This window comes from Triturus cristatus, chromosome 8 (genome assembly GCF_964204655.1).
Source record: "Triturus cristatus chromosome 8, aTriCri1.1, whole genome shotgun sequence".
Lineage (NCBI taxonomy): Eukaryota > Metazoa > Chordata > Amphibia > Caudata > Salamandridae > Triturus > Triturus cristatus.
Genome location: NC_140591.1, coordinates 738,943,907 through 738,951,908, shown reverse-complemented (window position 1 = coordinate 738,951,908; position 8,002 = coordinate 738,943,907). Strand labels below are relative to the sequence as shown.

The 8,002-nt window shown below is 41.8% G+C and overlaps 3 non-coding genes across 3 annotated transcripts; all 3 read left to right on the top strand.

The window, feature by feature from the left end:
* The first annotated feature begins 2,197 nt into the window (after positions 1-2,197).
* TRNAS-UGA (transfer RNA serine (anticodon UGA)) lies at positions 2,198-2,269 on the top strand. Its single transcript has one exon. It is a non-coding gene; the product is annotated as a tRNA-Ser (tRNA).
* Positions 2,270-6,991: 4,722 nt separating this feature from the next.
* TRNAS-UGA (transfer RNA serine (anticodon UGA)) lies at positions 6,992-7,063 on the top strand. The gene has a single exon. It is a non-coding gene; the product is annotated as a tRNA-Ser (tRNA).
* A 272-nt stretch (positions 7,064-7,335) lies between these two features.
* Positions 7,336-7,408, top strand: TRNAV-CAC (transfer RNA valine (anticodon CAC)). Its single transcript has one exon. It is a non-coding gene; the product is annotated as a tRNA-Val (tRNA).
* Positions 7,409-8,002: the final 594 nt, after the last annotated feature.

Genomic DNA, 8,002 nt, shown 5'->3' with positions numbered 1-8,002 from the left:
ACCAAACATCTGGTCTTGCATGGCATGTACGAGCGTTCAGCTAGGGATGTCGGGCAGGTTGCATGAAAGAAATCTAAAGCCAGAGGCCCATGGAATAGCCAGTTCGGAGCAGTTTCATTACAGAAAAATCAACTGTAGGTATCTGTTTCTGTAGTGTAGTGGTTATCACGTTTGCCTCACACGCGAAAGGTCCCCGGTTCGAAACCGGGCAGAAACAGTTGTTATATTGTGTTGGCTACAATGTTGATAGGTGCCGTTTTGCCATGGAATTGTCCAAGCCCTGAAGATTATTTCATGCAATCTCGTTCCAAGAAAGGGAATGCTCTCAAAACACTAAAGTAATCGGCGTGTGGATGTATCTGTTTGTTCTCAGACCTTGCTTTCAAAAGAGCCCTGCAATCGGTTCACTGCTCACCTAGAACAAGCATTAACATGGAGAATTGTTGGCACCAACAGGAATCTTATTTTAGTGGAGTGTTTCTGGCTTTGAGTGCAGAGGCCCTCGGCTCAATTCCAAGATGATCCTTCTCAAGGTGATGATACAAATGCATTGTCACCTTTACGTTTAATGTCAGAATCATTTATTTCCAGTTGGTGGTGTAAGAATGTTTGCAACAGTATGGCGATTTTTCCTAGCCATGCATGAATGAAAGCATATCACTCGCCTTTAGGTGTTTTTCTAATACATTGATATTTGCATCTTCCTTCCTAGCCTGCATGTTTGACTATCTTACAGGCTGCATGTAATAAGTATCACATCAGGGCCCTTCTTCTACTCAATTCACAACTGTTCTATCACGACATAGATAAGAAAGCTGCATCTGCTTTTGTTGTGTAGTGGTAATCAGGTTTACCTGACGTGTGAAAGCCCCATGCTTTGAAAGTACACAGTAACAAAGAAACCGATGACTTTTATAAAAAGGTGTCATGTGTGTCTCTTACTTTGCACAAAAAGTGCCAGAGATGACTTCATTTGCAGTCACTTGAAAAGTAGGGATTCTCCAATAAATGGTAAATGGTTGAAACAAATCTGAAGAAATGCATGACATACCTGTGTGTGTGTGTGTACGCATGTATGTATATATAGGGAGAGAGAGAGCGTCAATATAAACAGACTTTATTTCAATCAAGCTGTCTTTTCTATCCTTCAGGAGCAGAATGTTCTGATCATCAGCGCTCCAGAATGTAGTGTTTTCTTGGCAAGCATCACATATTGTGATGTGTTAGCTAAAAGTTCCATATCCTAGAGACTGATATATTCCTCTGTACTTGTACCTTGGGTTTTCATCAAAACCTGGCATCATAAGCAGCTTTCTACTGCCACAGACTGGACAGCGAAACAATTTAAAATATCCCAGAAAAAGAAAATAAGCATGCTTAATCAGAGCTTTCTGGACAGGAAGGACATTTGAGCAAGTGAGGAATAAGCACTGCTTTTGTTAATTTGCATAGGCAGAATAGAGACTTCTGGGAAAAGGCCGAAATTACAGTCACAGAAAATGGCTGCATCTATAGAGAACGCTAAGAAGTGTTGGCAGCTTTTCCTCTGACCCTGGCCACTTTTACAAGCAATCCTATGATAGTCAGCAGGACCCACCCTAAAAAGGAAGGGGCATCCACTTGGACCCTTTCCACCTTTTCTAAATCTCGCCTGATCGAGCCTGATTGAGCACTGATTGAGCAGATAAGCACATGTCATTCTCATTTCAGAAAGGTATTGGTTAGCTTGCTGCTAGCAGCTCAGTTATGTTATGATGTTAGAGGCTATGCAAGGAATGCTTTAGTCCAGCGATATGCAGTTTTTATTGCGCCTTGCATTCAGCAGGAAGATCTTTAGCTTGAATCTGTGGCCTAGGTATTCACCTTGGTATTTCTTTTGGCACAAAGTGAAGGAGTATTTAAGAGAAAATGCACAATGTGTTTCTTATGTTGTTATGAACAACTTGTTACTCTTTCTCATTAGGCTTCAGCCACTGAAGAAATATATAAATAAGGGCTGACTTCCTGTAAGACGTGTCCAAAGCTGGGACGGAATAAAAGGAGACACTTGTAAATGATAGTGCTATCGTTTGAGAAAGGGTAAGTTGAGACTGACTTTCATGCGTATTCACAGACCAAGCATCATAAAGATACCAGCATGATCTTCATTGCGGGCTTAGAGCCGGTATTAGCTTTTGAGAGGTAAGAGGATTTTGAGGGCTCGTTGGTCTAGGGGTATGATTCTCGCTTTGAGTGCGAGAGGTCCCGGGTTCAAATCCCGGACGAGCCCTTTTCTTGGTACTCTTTTCAAGTTGTTTTGAAGTTTGCGTTTCAAAACCAACATCAATTTTTTCTTTGCAGTAGTGGATAATTCTTTGCTAGAGTCTCATGCTTCAGCCCTGCCCAGTCTGAGCTAATACCAAACATCTGGTCTTGCATGGCATGTACGAGCGTTCAGCTAGGGATGTCGGGCAGGTTGCATGAAAGAAATCTAAAGCCAGAGGCCCATGGAATAGCCAGTTCGGAGCAGTTTCATTACAGAAAAATCAACTGTAGGTATCTGTTTCTGTAGTGTAGTGGTTATCACGTTTGCCTCACACGCGAAAGGTCCCCGGTTCGAAACCGGGCAGAAACAGTTGTTATATTGTGTTGGCTACAATGTTGATAGGTGCCGTTTTGCCATGGAATTGTCCAAGCCCTGAAGATTATTTCATGCAATCTCGTTCCAAGAAAGGGAATTCTCTCAAAACACTAAAGTAATCGGCGTGTGGATGTATCTGTTGGTTCTCAGACCTTGCTTTCAAAAGAGCCATGCAATCGGTTCACTGCTCACCTAGAACAAGCATTAACATGGAGAATTGTTGGCACCAACAGGAATCTTATTTTAGTGGAGTGTTTCTGGCTTTGAGTGCAGAGGCCCTCGGCTCAATTCCAAGATGATCCTTCTCAAGGTGATGATACAAATGCATTGTCACCTTTACGTTTAATGTCAGAATCATTTATTTCCAGTTGGTGGTGTAAGAATGTTTGCAACAGTATGGCGATTTTTCCTAGCCATGCATGAATGAAAGCATATCACTCGCCTTTAGGTGTTTTTCTAATACATTGATATTTGCATCTTCCTTCTTAGCCTGCATGTTTGACTATCTTACAGGCTGCATGTAATAAGTATCACATCAGGGCCCTTCTTCTACTCAATTCACAACTGTTCTATCACGACATAGATAAGAAAGCTGCATCTGCTTTTGTTGTGTAGTGGTAATCAGGTTTACCTGACGTGTGAAAGCCCCATGCTTTGAAAGTACACAGTAACAAAGAAACCGATGACTTTTATAAAAAGGTGTCATGTGTGTCTCTTACTTTGCACAAAAAGTGCCAGAGATGACTTCATTTGCAATCACTTGAAAAGTAGGGATTCTCCAATAAATGGTAAATGGTTGAAACAAATCTGAAGAAATGCATGACATACCTGTGTGTGTGTGTGTACGCATGTATGTATATATAGGGAGAGAGAGAGCGTCAATATAAACAGACTTTATTTCAATCAAGCTGTCTTTTCTATCCTTCAGGAGCAGAATGTTCTGATCATCAGCGCTCCAGAATGTAGTGTTTTCTTGGCAAGCATCACATATTGTGATGTGTTAGCTAAAAGTTCCATATCCTAGAGACTGATATATTCCTCTGTACTTGTACCTTGGGGATTCATCAAAACCTGGCATCATAAGCAGCTTTCTACTGCCACAGACTGGACAGCGAAACAATTTAAAATATCCCAGAAAAAGAAAATAAGCATGCTTAATCAGAGCTTTCTGGACAGGAAGGACATTTGAGCAAGTGAGGAATAAGCACTGCTTTTGTTAATTTGCATAGGCAGAATAGAGACTTCTGGGAAAAGGCCGAAATTACAGTCACAGAAAATGGCTGCATCTATAGAGAACGCTAAGAAGTGTTGGCAGCTTTTCCTCTGACCCTGGCCACTTTTACAAGCAATCCTATGATAGTCAGCAGGACCCACCCTAAAAAGGAAGGGGCATCCACTTGGACCCTTTCCACCTTTTCTAAATCTCGCCTGATCGAGCCTGATTGAGCACTGATTGAGCAGATAAGCACATGTCATTCTCATTTCAGAAAGGTATTGGTTAGCTTGCTGCTAGCAGCTCAGTTATGTTATGATGTTAGAGGCTATGCAAGGAATGCTTTCGTCCAGCGATATGCAGTTTTTATTGCGCCTTGCATTCAGCAGGAAGATCTTTAGCTTGAATCTGTGACCTAGGTATTCACCTTGGTATTTCTTTTGGCACAAAGTGAAGGAGTATTTGAGAGAAAATGCACAATGTGTTTCTTATGTTGTTATGAACAACTTGTTACTCTTTCTCATTAAGCTTCAGCCACTGCAGAAATATATAAATAAGGGCTGACTTCCTGTAAGACGTGTCCAAAGCTGGGACGGAATAAAAGGAGACACTTGTAAATGATAGTGCTATCGTTTGAGAAAGGGTAAGTTGAGACTGACTTTCATGCGTATTCACAGACCAAGCATCATAAAGATACCAGCATGATCTTCATTGCGGGCTTAGAGCCGGTATTAGCTTTTGAGAGGTAAGAGGATTTTGAGGGCTCGTTGGTCTAGGGGTATGATTCTCGCTTTGGGTGCGAGAGGTCCCGGGTTCAAATCCCGGACCAGCCCTTTTCTTGGTACTCTTTTCAAGTTGTTTTGAAGTTTGCGTTTCAAAACCAACATCAATTTTTTCTTTGCAGTAGTGGATAATTCTTTGCTAGAGTCTCATGCTTCAGCCCTGCCCAGTCTGAGCTAATACCAAACATCTGGTCTTGCATGGCATGTACGAGCGTTCAGCTAGGGATGTCGGGCAGGTTGCATGAAAGAAATCTAAAGCCAGAGGCCCATGGAATAGCCAGTTCGGAGCAGTTTCATTACAGAAAAATCAACTGTAGGTATCTGTTTCTGTAGTGTAGTGGTTATCACGTTTGCCTCACACGCGAAAGGTCCCCGGTTCGAAACCGGGCAGAAACAGTTGTTATATTGTGTTGGCTACAATGTTGATAGGTGCCGTTTTGCCATGGAATTGTCCAAGCCCTGAAGATTATTTCATGCAATCTCGTTCCAAGAAAGGGAATGCTCTCAAAACACTAAAGTAATCGGCGTGTGGATGTATCTGTTTGTTCTCAGACCTTGCTTTCAAAAGAGCCCTGCAATCGGTTCACTGCTCACCTAGAACAAGCATTAACATGGAGAATTGTTGGCACCAACAGGAATCTTATTTTAGTGGAGTGTTTCTGGCTTTGAGTGCAGAGGCCCTCGGCTCAATTCCAAGATGATCCTTCTCAAGGTGATGATACAAATGCATTGTCACCTTTACGTTTAATGTCAGAATCATTTATTTCCAGTTGGTGGTGTAAGAATGTTTGCAACAGTATGGCGATTTTTCCTAGCCATGCATGAATGAAAGCATATCACTCGCCTTTAGGTGTTTTTCTAATACATTGATATTTGCATCTTCCTTCCTAGCCTGCATGTTTGACTATCTTACAGGCTGCATGTAATAAGTATCACATCAGGGCCCTTCTTCTACTCAATTCACAACTGTTCTATCACGACATAGATAAGAAAGCTGCATCTGCTTTTGTTGTGTAGTGGTAATCAGGTTTACCTGACGTGTGAAAGCCCCATGCTTTGAAAGTACACAGTAACAAAGAAACCGATGACTTTTATAAAAAGGTGTCATGTGTGTCTCTTACTTTGCACAAAAAGTGCCAGAGATGACTTCATTTGCAGTCACTTGAAAAGTAGGGATTCTCCAATAAATGGTAAATGGTTGAAACAAATCTGAAGAAATGCATGACATACCTGTGTGTGTGTGTGTACGCATGTATGTATATATAGGGAGAGAGAGAGCGTCAATATAAACAGACTTTATTTCAATCAAGCTGTCTTTTCTATCCTTCAGGAGCAGAATGTTCTGATCATCAGCGCTCCAGAATGTAGTGTTTTCTTGGCAAGCATCACATATTGTGATGTGTTAGCTAAAAGTTCCATATCCTAGAGACTGATATATTCCTCTGTACTTGTACCTTGGGTTTTCATCAAAACCTGGCATCATAAGCAGCTTTCTACTGCCACAGACTGGACAGCGAAACAATTTAAAATATCCCAGAAAAAGAAAATAAGCATGCTTAATCAGAGCTTTCTGGACAGGAAGGACATTTGAGCAAGTGAGGAATAAGCACTGCTTTTGTTAATTTGCATAGGCAGAATAGAGACTTCTGGGAAAAGGCCGAAATTACAGTCACAGAAAATGGCTGCATCTATAGAGAACGCTAAGAAGTGTTGGCAGCTTTTCCTCTGACCCTGGCCACTTTTACAAGCAATCCTATGATAGTCAGCAGGACCCACCCTAAAAAGGAAGGGGCATCCACTTGGACCCTTTCCACCTTTTCTAAATCTCGCCTGATCGAGCCTGATTGAGCACTGATTGAGCAGATAAGCACATGTCATTCTCATTTCAGAAAGGTATTGGTTAGCTTGCTGCTAGCAGCTCAGTTATGTTATGATGTTAGAGGCTATGCAAGGAATGCTTTAGTCCAGCGATATGCAGTTTTTATTGCGCCTTGCATTCAGCAGGAAGATCTTTAGCTTGAATCTGTGGCCTAGGTATTCACCTTGGTATTTCTTTTGGCACAAAGTGAAGGAGTATTTAAGAGAAAATGCACAATGTGTTTCTTATGTTGTTATGAACAACTTGTTACTCTTTCTCATTAGGCTTCAGCCACTGAAGAAATATATAAATAAGGGCTGACTTCCTGTAAGACGTGTCCAAAGCTGGGACGGAATAAAAGGAGACACTTGTAAATGATAGTGCTATCGTTTGAGAAAGGGTAAGTTGAGACTGACTTTCATGCGTATTCACAGACCAAGCATCATAAAGATACCAGCATGATCTTCATTGCGGGCTTAGAGCCGGTATTAGCTTTTGAGAGGTAAGAGGATTTTGAGGGCTCGTTGGTCTAGGGGTATGATTCTCGCTTTGAGTGCGAGAGGTCCCGGGTTCAAATCCCGGACGAGCCCTTTTCTTGGTACTCTTTTCAAGTTGTTTTGAAGTTTGCGTTTCAAAACCAACATCAATTTTTTCTTTGCAGTAGTGGATAATTCTTTGCTAGAGTCTCATGCTTCAGCCCTGCCCAGTCTGAGCTAATACCAAACATCTGGTCTTGCATGGCATGTACGAGCGTTCAGCTAGGGATGTCGGGCAGGTTGCATGAAAGAAATCTAAAGCCAGAGGCCCATGGAATAGCCAGTTCGGAGCAGTTTCATTACAGAAAAATCAACTGTAGGTATCTGTTTCTGTAGTGTAGTGGTTATCACGTTCGCCTCACACGCGAAAGGTCCCCGGTTCGAAACCGGGCAGAAACAGTTGTTATATTGTGTTGGCTACAATGTTGATAGGTGCCATTTTGCCATGGAATTGTCCAAGCCCTGAAGATTATTTCATGCAATCTCGTTCCAAGAAAGGGAATTCTCTCAAAACACTAAAGTAATCGGCGTGTGGATGTATCTGTTGGTTCTCAGACCTTGCTTTCAAAAGAGCCATGCAATCGGTTCACTGCTCACCTAGAACAAGCATTAACATGGAGAATTGTTGGCACCAACAGGAATCTTATTTTAGAGGAGTGTTTCTGGCTTTGAGTGCAGAGGCCCTCGGCTCAATTCCAAGATGATCCTTCTCAAGGTGATGATACAAATGCATTGTCACCTTTACGTTTAATGTCAGAATCATTTATTTCCAGTTGGTGGTGTAAGAATGTTTGCAACAGTATGGCGATTTTTCCTAGCCATGCATGAATGAAAGCATATCACTCGCCTTTAGGTGTTTTTCTAATACATTGATATTTGCATCTTCCTACTTAGCCTGCATGTTTGACTATCTTACAGGCTGCATGTAATAAGTATCACATCAGGGCCCTTCTTCTAATCAATTCACAACTGTTCTATCACGACATAGATAAG